The sequence below is a fragment of the Equus przewalskii genome, chromosome 17 (genome assembly GCF_037783145.1).
Source record: "Equus przewalskii isolate Varuska chromosome 17, EquPr2, whole genome shotgun sequence".
Taxonomy (NCBI): Eukaryota; Metazoa; Chordata; class Mammalia; order Perissodactyla; family Equidae; genus Equus; species Equus przewalskii.
The window spans coordinates 62,498,373-62,514,892 of record NC_091847.1 but is presented as its reverse complement, the minus strand read 5'-3'; positions in this window follow the sequence as shown (position 1 = coordinate 62,514,892).

The following is a 16,520-nucleotide window of genomic DNA, read 5'->3' as shown; positions in this document are numbered from 1 at the left end:
TTCATTTCTATTTTGTATTGTTTATTCATTTACTTTGTTTTTTAGATTCCACATATAAGTGAAATTATATGATACTTGTCTTTCTCTGTTCTGACTTATTTCCATGTTGTCACAAATGGAAAAGTTTTGTTCCTTTTTATAGCTGAGTAATATTACATTGTATATATGTACCACATCTTCTTTTTCCACTCATCCATCAATGGGTACTTAGGTTGCTTCCATATCTTGGCTATTTTAAATAATGCTGCAATGCATATAGGGGTGTACAATAGTATGATACTGGCATGAAAACAGAAACATAGATCAGTGAAATAGAATAAAGACCCCAGAAAAAATCTCATGCATTTATGGCTCTTAATCTATGACAAAGGAGGCAAGAATATACAATGTGGAAAAGACAGTCTCTTCAATAAATGGTGTTGGGAAAATGGGACAGCTACACATGAAAGAATGAAACTGGACCACTATCTTACACCATACACAAAAATAAATTCAAAATGGATTAATGACTTGAATGTAAGACTTGAAACCATAAAACACCTAGAAGAAAACATAAACAGTCAACTCTTTGACATCAGTCTTAGCAATATTTGTTTGAAACAGTCTCCTCAGGCAAGGGCAATAAAATAAAAAAATAAACAAATGAGATTACATCAAACTTAAAAGCTTTTGCACAGTTAAGGAAACCATCAACAAAATGAAAAGACGACCTACTGAATGGGGGAAGATATTTGCAAATCATACATCAATAAAGCATTAATATCCAAAATATATGAAGAATTTACACAACTTAATACAAAAATATAAGCAACTCGATTGAAAAATGGGCTGCACTTGAATAGATATTTTTCCAAAAAAGACATACAGGTGGCCAGCAGGCACATGAAAAGATGCTAAATATCACCAATCATCAGGGAAATGCAAATCACAAACCACAATGAATTACCACGTCACACCTGTCAGAGTGGCCATTATAGAAAAGACAAAAAAATACCAAGTGTTGGTGAGGATGTGAAGAAAAGTGAACCCTGTGCACTGTCAGTGAGAATGCAAATTGGTGAAGCCACTATGGAAAACAGTATGGGAGTTCCTCAAAAAATCAAAAATAGAACTACCATTGATCCAGTAATTCTACTTCTGGATATCGATCTGAAGGAAATGAAAACAGTAATTTGAAGAGATTGTCCCTATACTTTTATCACAAAAAAAAAAGAACAAAGATTCCTTCATGATATCAAACTGTTAAAACTATGTATTGACAATCATTGCTTTTTTATCAATAAATGAATTTATTCTTTATAGATGCCATTCATTTTTCTTAAAATTTTTATGCATTACTCTAATAGTTGTTTAATTGTACTTAAATCATGGTGGCTTTAAGCAAAAAAGAGCTATACCCAAGAGATAGACACATTTAAGCAGCAAAATATAGACCTTGATAAGTCTTGCATACAGTTGCTTTCATTATTATAAATAGTTGCTCAATGCTATACAGCTGTACACACTTAGTAAAGACTGATAACACTTACACTTGACATAAAAGGGAAGATTGCATCTGATGACTTTCATCTAGTGAGGCCTGAATTATTTGACACCTCTTCATCCCTCTGCACTCATGTTCTTTCTCACACAATTTCATTACATCCTCTACATCTGGCTTTTCTTCACTTTCCCTAAATTGACTTAGTTAGTTCCCATCTTTGGTCCTTTCACTTGTTGAGTCTCTGCCTGGAATGCTTCTCTGGACCTTTACATCATTCACCTTTCAGTTCAAAATTTAACCATTGTCTCTCAAATAGTCTTTCTCAGACCACTCAACCTAATTTATTCACATTTTGTTTCCTCAAAATCTTATCCATTTAATTATCTGCATAGTAGTTTTTACTATCTGATATTTTCTTTTTAAAATTATTGTTATTAACTGTTCCTGAAATTAAAAAAAAAAGCAACAGGTCAGAGGGCAAATCACAAGGATCAGAGATCTGACCAGTCTGAAATGTTACTAGAAATTCAATGGATGCAGGCAATTGTACAACAAAGAAAAATTATGAAGAAGCCTGAAACCCATAATCTCCATATGTATTTTTTCCTACATTGGGCACATTTGGACTGAGATTTAACATATGAGGTTCAAAGTGATACATGTAGAGCATCCTTGTACAAAAGGAGCTATTTTGGTCATGAAACATCTCCATTTTATACTCTGATAATTACATATGAGATATGATATTTTCCAGCAGTCTATACCCCATAAATCTATTAATTCCAGATTTCTATTCCATAAGCAATTTAGACCAGGTATGTCCTACAAAAGGCATTCCACAGATAAAGACTCTTTCTCTCCTGTTGATAAATGCTACTAGGATGCCTAATTACATGTTTTTAATATATTTGACTTGGTCTTTTTTTTTTTAAGTCTCCGCAGGTGTCTCCATGGGAATATTGATGCACCAGGCCAGCCACCAACCATTTTCTTCCAACTTCCAATATACTCTCCATGACCCAACATGAGCTCATTATACTGTGTGCTTTCTCAGAGTAGGCACTTTCATGACTTCACTTCTATATGTCCAGTGCTTAAAACTCTACCTGACAGTACATTCCACCAGGCCAGTCCCTCTAAAATTTCTTAATAAATACATGAAATAAATAAAAATCACAAGAAAATGTAATGATCACTTCCTGTTTTACACGTAAGGAGCTTGGAAGTTGCCATTCCATCCTAACAACAAGTGAAAAGCTGAGCAGGCTGAATAGTAAACGCCTCTTCTTGGATCAATGAGAGAGTAAGACAAAAAGCAAACTTCTGTTCCCAAGATTGAAGAGGTAGACAGGTGAATACAGGGTGTCATGGATTACTGGATCAGAGATTCGCTAGCAGAACCTGCCTCAAGAACCATCGCCAGAGTAGGAAAACATAAGCTGTAACTGATGAATTGCCGGAGGCTCAGTGTGGAAAACTCTGCGAGTTAAAAGCTCCAGATATACAGTTTGGGAAGAAAGAAATAAAACTGTCTTTCTTTGCAAATAACACCATTGCCTATGTAGAAAATCCAAAAGAATCAACAAAAGAACTCCTGGAACTAATAAATGATTATAGCAAGGTTGCAGGATACAAAGTTAATATACCAAAGACAATTGCTTTCCTATATACCAGCAATGAACAAGTAGAATTTTAAATTAAAAATACAACATTATTTTCATGATATCCTCAAAAATGAAATATTTTGGTATAAATCTAACAAAATATGTACAAAATATATATGACAAAAACTACAAAACTCTGATGAACACAATCAAAGAAGAACTAAATAAATAGATATTCCGTGTTCATGGAAAGGAAGATTCAATATTGTTAAGATGCCAGTCCTTTGCGACACCATCTATAGATTCAACGCAATCCTACTCAAAATCCTAGGAAATTATTTTGTGGATTTCAAGAAACTAATTCTAAAATTTATATGGAGAGGCAAAAGACTAAGAATAGCTAATACGATATTGAAGGAGAAGAACAAAGTTGGAGGACTGATACTACCCAACTTCAAGGCTTACTATAAAGCCACAGTAATCAAGACACTGTGGTATTTGCAAAAGAATAAACAAATAGGTCAATGGAACAGATTAAAGAGCCCAGAAACAGACCTACATAAATATAGTTGACTAATCTTTGACAAAAGAACAAAGGCAAATACAATGGAATAAAGATAGTCTTTTCAACAAAAGGTGATGGAACAACTGGACATCAACAAGCAAAAAATGAATTTAGTGACAGACTTTACACCTTTACAAAATAGATTGTAGATGTAAATGTAAAATGCAAAACTATAAGACTCCTAGAAGATAACATAAGAGAAAACTTAGATGACATTGGGTATAGCAATAACTTTTTAAATACAACACCAGAGGCCAGATCCATTAAAGAAATAATTGATAAGCTGGACTTCATTAAAATCAAAACTTCTGCTCTGCAAAAGACAAAGTCAAGAGAATGGGAAGATGAGCCACAGACTGGGAGAAAATATTTGCAAAAGACAACTGATAAAGCACTGTTATCCAAAATATACAAAGAACTCTTAAAATGCAACAATAAGAAAACAAACAACCATAATAAAAGATGGGCCAAAGAACTTAGGAGACAGTACATCAAAGAAAGTGTACAAACAGCAAATAAACATTTGAAAAGATGCTCCATATCACATGTCATCAGAGAAATATAAATTAAAACAACAAGATGCCACTGCACATCTATTAGAATGGCCAGAATCTGGAATACTGACAACACCAAATGCTGATGAGGATGTGGAGGAATAGACACTCTTATTCCTGGCTGGTGGGAATGCAAAATGGTACTGCTACTTTGGACGACAGTTAGGTGGTTTCCTACAAAACTAAACATACTCTTATCATACAATCCAGGAATTTCGCTCTTAGGTATTTACCCAAAGGAGTTGAAAACTTATGTCTACACAAAAACCTGTACCTGTATCATTTATTATGCCAAAATTTTGAAGCAACCAAGATGACCTTCAGTAGCTGAATGGAAAAACAAACTGTGGGACATTCAGACAGTGGAATATTATTCAGCACTAAAGAGAAATGAGATATGAAGCTGTGAAAAGACATGGAGGAATCTTAAATGCATAGTACTTGGTGAAAAGAAGCCAATCTGAATAGACTACACACTGTATGATTTCAACTATATGACATTTTGGCAAAGCAAAACTATAGAGATAGTAAAACCATCAGTGGTTGCCAGAGGTTGGAGGTAAGGGGAAGGATGAATAGGCAGAGCACAAAGGATTTTTAGGGCAGTAAAAGTACTCCGTGTAAGGGGCTGGCCCCGTGGCTGAGTGGTTAAGTTTGCGCGCTGCGCTGCAGGCGGCCCACTGTTTCGTTGGTTCGAGTCCTGAGCGCAGACATGGCACTGCTCATCAAACCACGCTGAGGCAGCGTCCCACATACCGCAACTAGAAGAACCCACAATGAAGAATATACAGCTATGCACCGGGGGGCTTTGGGGAGAAAAAGGAAAAAATTAAAATCTTTAAAAAAAAAAAATACTCCGTGTGATACTATAATGACGGCTATATGTCATTATAAATTTATCCAAACCCATAGAATGTACAACACCAAGAGTGAACCCTAATGTAAACTATGGACTTTGGGTGATAATGATGTGTCAATGTAGGTTCATTAAGCATAACAAATGTACCACTCTGGTAGGGATGTCGATAATGGGGGAAGCTTTGCCTCTGTGGGGTTCAGGGGCTGTATATGAAATCTTAGTATCTTCCTCTTAATTTTGCTGTGAGTCTGAAACTGCTAAAAAATAATAAAGTCTTTAAAAAAATGTAATGATCATTCACGAGGGGCAAAATAAAAATCCCATTTAATAATAAAATATAAAATTACCAGAATTACACAACAATACAATAGTAGTGAAGAGATCTTAACACTGATCTGTCAATGCTTGGCAAATTTTTTAAAATCTACAAATACAAATAGTCAGTATATAAACAGATAATGTAATCGACAAGGTTGTTCTAGTATATACACACTCTCACACACAAAGACACAGATACGTGTCAAATCATTGGTGTGCTGGGGCTAGCTCATAGCTTATAAGAGCCAATTGTTAAATTTAATTTTGTGAGTCAGTTGTTAAATATAGCCATTATTAAAATATATATATACCAATAATTAAATAAATCATTTTAAAAACAAAGGTTATAAAAACTGAAAACATCACTTTCTAGTTTAGTACATTTTACTATTATCTACACTTTTTTGAATTTATATTTATTGTATCTTTAGGGTAGAAATACTATATAATGGTTACTACTCATCTCTTTCCAACTTCACGTTCAATGATATTACTTTGTTAGTTTGAAACTGGCCCCAAAGGAAGTATTTATACCACAAATATTGACAAATGCTACAAATTAGGCTCTTCCATTCTATTAGGAGAGCTAATCGTTAAACACCAGCACATCATTGTATCAAACTATATAATAACCTCAACAGAAAAAAAATAGAGCAGCTAAATAGAAAAATGGACCAAAAAACAGAGACGAAATTTAGGAAAAAAAAAAAAGAACTGATTATAAAATGCTAATGTAACAGAGAGTGATTACATATCTAGTAATTTTAATTTTCTCCTTTTCCCTTAGTATCAGAACGTCAATTTTGTTTGGGGCAGTTTCTTAGTCTGTTATGGCTACTGTAACTCAATACCAGAGTCTGGGTAGCTTGTAAAGAACAGAAATTTATTTCTCACAGTTCTTCAGGCCAGGAGTCTGAGGTCAGGGTGCTAGCATGGTTGGGCGAGGGCCCTCTTCAGGGTCTCAGACTTCTCCTTGTAGCCTCACATGGTGGAAGGAGTGAGGGATCTCTGTGGGATCTCTTCTAAGAGTACTAATCCCATTCGTAAGAGCTCCACTCTCACAACCTAATTATCTCCCAAAGGCCTCAGCAAGTAATACCATCACCTCTGATCCCCCCAAATTCATGTCCTTCTTGAATCCAAATACATTCATTCCATCCCAACAGCCCCAAAAGTCTTAACTTGTTCCAGCATCAACTTAAAAATCTAAAGTCCAAAGTCTCATCTAAATATCACCTAAATCAGGTATTAGTGAGACTCAAAGTATGATTCATTCTGAGGCAAATTTCCCTTCAGCTGTGAATCTGTGAAATTAAACAAGTTATGTGCTGTCACAATATGATGGTGAGGCAGGCATAGGAAGACATTCCCCCTCGAAAAACGAGAAATAAGAGAGAAGGAAGTGGTGATAGGTCCCAAGCAAGTCCCAAACCCAACAAGACAAACAACATTAAATCTTAAGGCTTGAAAGTAATCTTTAACTTGATGCTCTGCCCTCTGGGGAAGAGGTACTACCTTCCAGACCTACTAGGGTGGGATTCTGCCTTCTGGACATGCTAGGGCATTCTAGCTCTCATGGTTTTGCTGGGCAAAGCCGCTGCAGAGGCTCTCCTGGTTTGGAATCACAGGCCAGTGGCTCTACTGGTCTGGGATTTGGGGAGTAGACCCAGTCACATGGCTCTGCTGGGCAGGGGTCCAGACCCACTCAATGTGGCTCCAATGGCTATGGGTGGCACTGCCCCCATGACTTTGGCTGGGGGTTGTCTGGTCTGTTGAAACTCAGGCAGTGACCCCTCCTTTTGAAACCAAAGAGGCAGTTCTGATGATTTCTGAATCACCTTTGGAGTCCTTCTTCCCTTGTCTTGAAGAATATTGCATGTTTGTGGGTGAATAACTCTACGGTACCGTCCAGTAAAATCTAAGAAGTCTGCCACCCTTCCCCATTCCTTCCTGTCTCCTCCCCCTTCAGTTCAAATTGGCTGTTTTCTTGTTGGGGTGGCTGATTAAATCTATGGTTTACACCCATACTAATCTCCTTATCAAAGGATTACTTGGTCATACCCTTAGTGTTCATTTCAGAACATGCTTTCTCATTATTTGCAATATGGATAGGATAAGAATTTTCCAAATTTTTAAGTTCTGCTTTCATTTTGATTAGCAATTTCCTCTTTAAGTCATTTCTCTTTTCACATTTTACTATAAGTATTCAAGAGAAGTTGACCTTTACTTTGAACACTTTGCTTAGAAATAGCTTCAGCCAAATATCTAATTCCGTTTCTCACAAGTTCTACCTTTCATGAAACACTAGGACATGAACACAATTCAGCCACGTTCTTTGCTATGTTATAACAAAGATCACCTTTCCTGGGTTTCCAATAGCATGTTCCTCATTTCCACCTGAGACCTCATCAGAATGGCCTTTACCATCCATATTTCTATCAACATACTGTTCACAGTCACTTAGGTGATCTAAGAAGATTGAGGCTCTCTCTGCAGGTCTCCTTTTCTTCTGAGTCCTCACCCAGATTGCCTTTAAGGATCTGTTCACAGCTATATAGGATTTTTCCAGCATGCACCCCAAAACTCTTCCAGCCTTTGCACATTGCCAGTTCCAAAGCTGCGTCCACATTTTTAGGTATTTGTTACTGCAGCACCCCCACTTCTAGGTACCAGTCTTTGTCTTGGTCCATTTGGGCTGTTAAAACAAAATACCATGGACTGGGTAGCTTATAAACAGCAGAAATTTATTGCTCACAGTTCTGGAGGCTGGAAGTCTGAGATCAGATAGTGATGAGCCCAGTTAGATGTGTTTCCCAGGCTCCCTTGCAGTTAGCCATAGGACAGCTCTTGCCAATTAGACATAAGCAGATGTTTGGCATTTGGAGAAAGCTTCACTTTCCTCAGACAGGTGCCAGGCATGCTTTTATCTTTCTGCCTGAAGGAGTGCCTGAAAGAGGAACTTGATGCATGAAGCTATCTATTTCCTAACTTGTCATGGAAATGAAATTAACCTTTAAATTCCTCATTTGTTTATTTAACTGTACTGCGAGTTATCTGTTATGTGCTGTCAAATTTAAATCTGTAATATACGTACTTTAAGAAACAGATGCAGTGAAACTCAACTGAAGTGCTTAAAGACCTGGAAAATAACAAGAAGGGAAAATAATCTTGAGAAAATTATAAAAGAAAAAACACCAGAAAATATTCATCGTTTATGAGTATGTGTACAAAAAGCATTGTCATAATTCTCCTGTGTTTTTGTAAGGAGTGTAAGTTGGCCAAAATTACTTAAAAATATTTAAGATGAGAAAATGTGGATCCATAGTTTCACTTATAAGAATTAATCCTCAAGCAATACTTGCATGAGTGTTCATCCATTATATATTTGTAACAACAAGTATTTTGTAGTAAAAAATTTGCAAAAGAAATGGATGGAAGAAAATGTTTTTATGCATATAAAACTTCTATTTTCTTATAAAATATAAAATAATAGTAAATAATACTAACAACTGAAAAACAACTGAACATATTTATCATTCATCTGTTAGGCATTGTGCTAAGAACTTTACATGTATTATCTCACTGAACTTTTATTAAAATCCTATGTCAGACAGTACTATTTGCATTTTATATATTAGGAAATTGGGATTTTGAGAGATTTAGATAATTTTGTTCCAAATGACACAGCCAGTATGTGGTAGAATTTGAACACGGTGATTATGATTGCAAAGTTCAGTCTATTGGCTATGTTAACAAAATTTTAGATAGATTTAGATAAATAGATATTGTATATATATTTTTTAGTGAAAATCATTTTATAGTTTCTATACCATGATCCAATAATATAAACTGATGCAGAAAGAGAAAGAGGGAGAGACAGAGACAGACAGACAGACAGATAGACTGACAGACATAGATAACTTGAAAGACATTTAGAAGAAAAAATATGAACTATTAATAAAGGTTATCCTTTATGGGTGATTTTAATGGAGACTTATACTTAGAACAATATAATGGGTTAGAATTCTTGGGATTTGTACTTCTATTAATTTATATTCAAGGAAAACAACCAAGAATATTAAAGTTTGCTGAAATGGCATCATTACTGTAGAGATTAAGAAATAATGCATTTATAGTAATTTAGGACTTTAATACCTTCACTCAGGCGTATTCTCCCCGTGTTCATATTGTGGATGCTGCTATGTGGGAGATGGAAGTTCCTACTTTGCTCCTGAAGGTGAAAGGCTTATATTTTCTGCAGAATCAGCACTCAGTGACCAGCGATTCCTGCTCACATAACACAAGAGATTGCTTTAAGTCCTATTGTGCTTTACAAGCAACATAGCAAATACCAAGCTCATCTTTGTTCAGTAAATGTTTTATTTCCTCAATTAGATTGTAAGTTCCTTATAGGCATGCTGCTGAGCACAAAATATATAACAAAAGAACAGACCAAGTTTTTGTTTATTTTGCTTATAATTTTGTTGTTTCTCCCTTCTCCATATAATTAAAATATCATTGCTTCTTGGTGAAAATTTGGGAGAATATAAATAATGTCATCTTAAAAATCTATGATCTTCTTACCCAGAAATAAAATTAACATTATGCTTTATTTTCCAACTTCTAAAATATTTAAAAAATTTGGTTGCAGTCATAGTGCATCCTGAATTTTTATCATTTAACATTATTTTGGTATGCTATTAGAAATTTTTCATAAGCATTTTAATTTTGCATAATATTCTACTAAAATAGTGTGATACACTTTGAATTGCTTTTTCAATTATTCACCCTTTTAAATAAGAAGAGTAATTTTGTTTGTTTTTTGGATGCCTGTGTCTGATTATTTTCCTAGATAAGCTCTTTTACAGTTAAATTTAGTTCTAAGGTTATAATTACTTTAAACCCAGGAAACTGCCCATTTCACAGGATACTACTCAAAACCAGTTTTTGTTATTTGAAAAGAGAATACTCTGCTATTGTGATAGGTTAAATTCTGCTTCATTATTATTTTAATTTGAATAATTTGTATTTTAATGATAGGGTACTCATTTTTTCTTTGGCTTTTTTCAATATTGTCTACCTCATAGCTAGATTCAAATTTTAGTAGCTTTGTGCTTAAGGTATACGATGACTGCAACCATTGCTTTGATTTCCATAAGCATAGTCATCAGTGTCATCATGATATAAAAAGTCTGAGACCCCAATCCCTGCATGATAGTATTTGGCTTTTCTGTTTCATTCTAAACTAATTTAATCACATTCTCTGCTGAACATTTTGTAGACTGATCTGCTCAGGATCAGTGTTAAATTCCCCTTTTAAAAAAGCTATGGGTGGAAACCTTGAAGAAGGTATTCTTTTCCTTCTCTAGCATACATAATTAGTTATTAAGCAATTTTGTCACAGCTTATTTAATACTTGTACTAGTCAGGGTTCTCCAGAGAAAAAGAACCCATAGGATGTTTGCTTGTTTATTTTATTTATTTTTTTCTAAAGATCATCCCTGACCTAACATCTGTTGCCAATCTTCTTTTTTTTTTCTTTTTTGTTCTTCTCCCCAAAGCCCCTCAGTACATAGTTGTATATTCTACTTGTAGGTCCTTCTAGTTCTGCTGTGTGGGACACCACCTCAGCATGGCTTGATGCTCATCTAGGATCCAAACCAGCAGAAACCCCAAGCTGCCGGAGCAGAACAAGCGAACTCAACCACTCGGCCATGGGGCCAGGCTCACTTGTCTGTTTATTATAAGGAATTGGTTCACAGAGTAATGGAAGCTAATATGTCTCAAGATCTATGGGTGAGTCAGCAAGCTGGAGTCCCAGGAGAGCCCATGGTGTAGCTCCCAGCTGAAGGCCTGCAGGCTCAAGGTACAGGAAGGACTGATCTTTCAGTTCAGGTCCAAAGGCAGGAAAAAACCAACGTTCCAGTACAAAGGTAGTCAGGCAGGAGGAATTCTCTCTTATCCAGGGCGGGGTCAGCCTTTTTATTCTATTCAGGCCTCAACTGATTAGATGAAGCCCACCCATGTCAGGGAGAGCAATCTGCTTTACTCAGTCTGTCAATTTCAATGTTAATCTCATCCAAATATACCCTTAGAATAGAAACATCTAGAATAATATTTGACCAAAATATCTGAGCACTTCGTGGCCCAGTCAAGTTAACACAGAAAATTAACCACGACAATACTCATATTTATTGAGTGATTACAGTGTGACAGTTACTTTTCTCAGGATTTTACATGTATTAACTTATTGAAGACTTGTAACAAAGCTAAAGTTTCTATTACTTTTTCCCCTAGTTTGGAATGAGGAGCAGGTAAATAGTTTTCCTAAGAGCAAAAAGCTGAAAAAAGATGGCATTAGGATTTCAACTACAGGTTGTTTTGTGACAGAACTGGCATTCCTTTTCCCAATTCAGTGTTGCCTCTCTAGATTGGACAATTCGGATTATAAATGCAGTCATCAAAAATTATCATTTCTATCTGGACACCTTGTAGGGTGAAAGGGTGTGCTAACGATTATGTGAGACAACAGGCACACATTGGGATTATAACCTGGAGGTTTGCTCACCCACAAATAAATTTTTAGCAAAAGAACTATTGCATAAGTATGTAAGATTGCAGGAGAATTTTTATTCCCTTTTCCTACTACTTTTAATGAGAGTAAGAATAAAGACTTGCATTTGCCCCAGAATGCAGAGATGGCATGGCTGACAAAAAAAAAAAAAAAAATGAATTCAGGGCACACTGATCAGTTCCAGAAGGACCTGCAGGGCCAAGCAAACAGATCGCAGTCATTCCCAAGGCTAGCAAGTAAAGCAGAGAGCTGGCACTTTGTAGAACATATTAGAAATTGGCTCTGCATTGAAAATCGGCTGGTAAAGATTCAGTGCTTAAGATGTTCTTACAGAATTCAACACATAAAGGCTAAGAACTTCACAGTAAGGGCGTTGAAGCAAATAAGTGAATTCCAATCCTGATGATCTGAACAAATAAAAGAATATTAAATCCACTAAAGAGAATCAGCAAAAATGAGCAACATCTATAACAGAAACCAGAACAGAAAAGATACCTTTCCCTTGAAAAGGTTGCTGGGTTTGCTTTTCAGTTGCTTTGTAGAAAACCTAAGATATGGCTGTCAGAACCACAGTCTGTATCTCTTATAATTTTGTTTATTCATTTTAGAAGTACTATATTAGTTATATGTTGTGCTACAAATTACTCCAAAATTTAGCAGCTTAACACGGCAAACATTATTTCATAATTCCTGTGAATCGTGAGTTTAGGAGCAGCTTAAACAAGGAATTCTGGCTCAAGGTTTCTCATGACTTTGCCATCAAACTGTGAGCTGAGCCTACATTCTCATTTGAAGACTTGACTAGAGTAGAATTTGCTTCCAAAGTCACTTACAAGATTTTTGGCAGACCTCAGTTTTCTGTGGGCTATTGGACTGAGGATGTCAATTCATTATTGGATGTTGGCCTCTCCATGTGGATCTTTCTGTAGGAAACTTCACAACGTGGCAGCTGGCTTCATGCAGAGCAAGCGATCTAAAAGAGAGTGAGTAGGAATGCCCCCTAAATGTTTATAACTTAATTTCAGAAGTGATATCTTATTACTTATATCTTCTTTATTAGAAGTGAGTCACTAAATCCAGCCCACACGCAAGAGGAGGGAATTATACAAAAGACTGAATACAAGGAGGTGGCGATGATTGGGGGCCATCTCGGATGCCGGCTTCCACAATCTGCCCTCTGGCCCCCCAGTGGTTCACCTCCCTCCCACATATGAAATACACTTCTTCCCAAGGCCACCCTAAGGCTCATCCCATAATCCTGTGCTTTAAATCAGGTCCTGGTGAGGATGAGGATCCTCAGGTGTAGTGTCTTCAGTATAGCTCTCTGAGCACAGTTCCTTTTGACTGTGAAGCTGAACAGGTGAGTTATCTGCTCCCCACACACCTACCATACAATGGTGGGGCAGATTCAGAGAACCACTGTAGACATTCTTGTACAAAATGTGGGAAATGGGGGACTCAGGTGAATCACTGGTCCATAGAATTTATGAAATCCATACAGAATAATTTTGGAAGTTGCTTGAATGGTGTGAAGTCTTGGGAATAATTCCCCACAGCTCTGAGCTCCACCTTCTGGGCTCTTTTGAGTCATGTTTCCTTTTTCAGGAAACTTAGCACATGTTCACGGCTGAGCAGTTCTCGCAGCCTACTTCAAGTTTCCCGTATTCAATGGAATCTGTCCTCTAACTCCATCCAGTTGTTAAAACTTCATTCCTTTCCAGTTAATGCCCTAACTTTGACAAAAGAGACGCTACAAGTTTAGGAGTTCAATTTGCTTGTTTTGGTTTTCAGAAATATTGGATTAGACATGGGTTTTCAGAAATATTGGCCCTAGAGGCTTTTGCCTCCCTTATTCAAGGCCTTGAACTAGGAATTTAAAGCCCTGAGCTCGTCATTTTCTTTCCTCAAGCGCTCCTTGCAGTTAGAAGCAACGAACCAACTAGCTACATTATTCTGTTTATGTTCACTAAAATATTCTAGGAGAGCAAATAAATAATAATCCAGAGCCTTGCCTTTCCTAGATATTTGATTACAAACATCTTAGCCTGATAATTTGAGTAACTGTTTTGTCATGGCAGTGTTCCTCTGGAATCACTCTCAGTGCCAATTCTGTATCCATCAGAGTTCACTCAGAGAAGGGGAACCCGCAGCAGGTAACAGAGGACCTTCCTTGGACCACTATAATTCCCTAACCCAAGCTTCCAGGTCTGCACATCTTTCCCAAATCACATGAGCCATGTGAGGAACTTTGTGTCCTGTTGTTAAACTCACATCATCAATGCTGACTCTCTCTGCTCTCATGGTTAGTGAATTAATGTCATTTATGATAGTAAATGATTCCTTGATCAACAATACCTAGATCCATCTGACAGGTTTCCAGAACGCCAAACCTTAGAGAGAGGAGGATGGAGTTTGATCTGCTTCCAGGCTCACTCTTGCCAATAAGACTTCCAGTTTTCTTTTTTTTTTTTTTTCTTTTTAAGATTTTATTTTTTCCTTTTTCTCTCCAAAGCTCCCCCCCGGTACATAGTTGTATAGTCTTCGTTGTGGGTCCTTCTGGTTGCGGCATGTGGGACGCTGCCTCAGCGTGGTTTGATGAGCAGTGCCATGTCTGCGCCCAGGATTCGAACCAACGAAACACTGGGCCGCCTGCAACGGAGCGCGCGAACTTAACCACTCGGCCACGGGGCCAGCCCCAAGACTTCCAGTTTTCTTATATAAATAGATCCACTCCCTTCAGATCCCTGAGGATTAATAACAAGCCATAGTGCAGTCATGCTATGTTGAGAATTTTTTTTTCACAAAGTGTTTACTTAACTTTGTGTAAATTAAGCTTCTCAAGGCTTCTCAATCTAGTGTCCAGAAAAACCTAAGGATCCACTGAAGATCCTTAATTTGTTAATAATATTCATGCTTTGATAATAGTAATTTACTTATATGCATATGTATAATATATATACGCATTTATACATATAAATTGTGTGTGTGTGTGACCACGAATTTCCTTGGGAGAGTTAGTTCATACTTTTATCACATCCTCAAAAGCATCTGTGAGCCCAAAAATGATTAAAAACCACTGACTTAGAGAATTCTGTCTTGGCTGAGCTTATGTTACAAATACAAATTGTGTAAACTTATGGATATTAACTAGATGACATGAAGTCTGAATTGTAAATGGGTGGCAGCAACAAATTAGAGTATTGCAAGGAGACTGGGCAGCAACAGTTTGAAATTGTGGAACACAATTGATGAGCCACATGAAGGGGAGAAATGACTCACAGACATTTGTCCTGGTGCACACTCCTCTGGGAGACAAGCTAGGGTTTTCCCACTTATATTTGAATTGATTTCTTTCTTTCTCCCTAAAATGCAAATATAATCTAAAATTTAGAGAGAAAGAAAAATGGTACATTAGGTTGAAGAGGAATTACTGGTTTGTAAACATGTTTTTAAAACTACTAAATAAAATGGGAAAAAGTGGTGCAGAAGTCTTAAAGAAGAGTTAGACATTATCTGCCTAATAATTTTTATGCCTTGATGAATGAAAAAAAATTTAAACAGATGATAGGTTGACTTGAGCTCCAGTGTAGCTTTTCGTTATGTTTATGGGCAAAATTCCCCTCAAGCAGTAAAGGTGTAGATGCAGGCCACTGAGCTGCATGATTAGATCTTGATCTATAAGATGGTAGTTGTCTTTTTGAAGCTGACTCTGAAAACATCAAGCGAATACTGTACTGGGCATTGATATTTTGTTTTCTTTTAATTTCCATGAGATAGTAAGCCAATATATTCAGTTATCAGGAATGAAAGAGTTTTTCAATGTTTTTATTATTTATATATTTCTAGCCAAAAATCTGAATCATTCATGTTTTTTCTGACTAATGGAATTCCCCCCGCCGACTCTCCTCAATTTTGAAGTTATTGTCAGAGAACTCGAATTTCATGTTGAAATGTCAGTTAGTTTACGTGCTAGTTTAAGATTATCAAAAAACAGAGTTTGAACTTTTAATATTTTTATTGTGTTTCTTTCTTTCTGTATATTAGGCATTTAATACTATCAAAAATATCAAAATATATTTGAAAGTGAAATAATAGAAAAGAAATCCAATTTCTAAAAAAACATACACCCATAGCTGTGTATGTTCTTGTTTATTAATGAAGTGTAGTTAACATGTAAGAATATCAACAATTTTTTTTTTTTTAAAGATTGGCACCTGACCTAACAACTGTTGTCAATCTTCCTTTTTGTTTTTGTTGCTGCTGCTTCTTTTCCCCCAGAGCTCCCTCCAGTACATAGTTGTCTATTCTAGTTGTGAGTGCCTCTGGTTCTGCTGTGTGGGACACCGCCTCAGCACGGCCTGATGAGCGGTGCCATGTCTGCGCCTGATCGGAACCTGCGAAGCCCTGGGCCAGTGAAGCAGAGCACATGAACCTAACCACTCAGCCATGGGGCCGGCCCAAAAATCAACAGATTTTAATTGTACATTTGATGAGCCATGTCAAATCAAGATATAGAACAGTCCCATCATCTCAGAAATGTATTCTTTTTCCTTTCTATTCAAT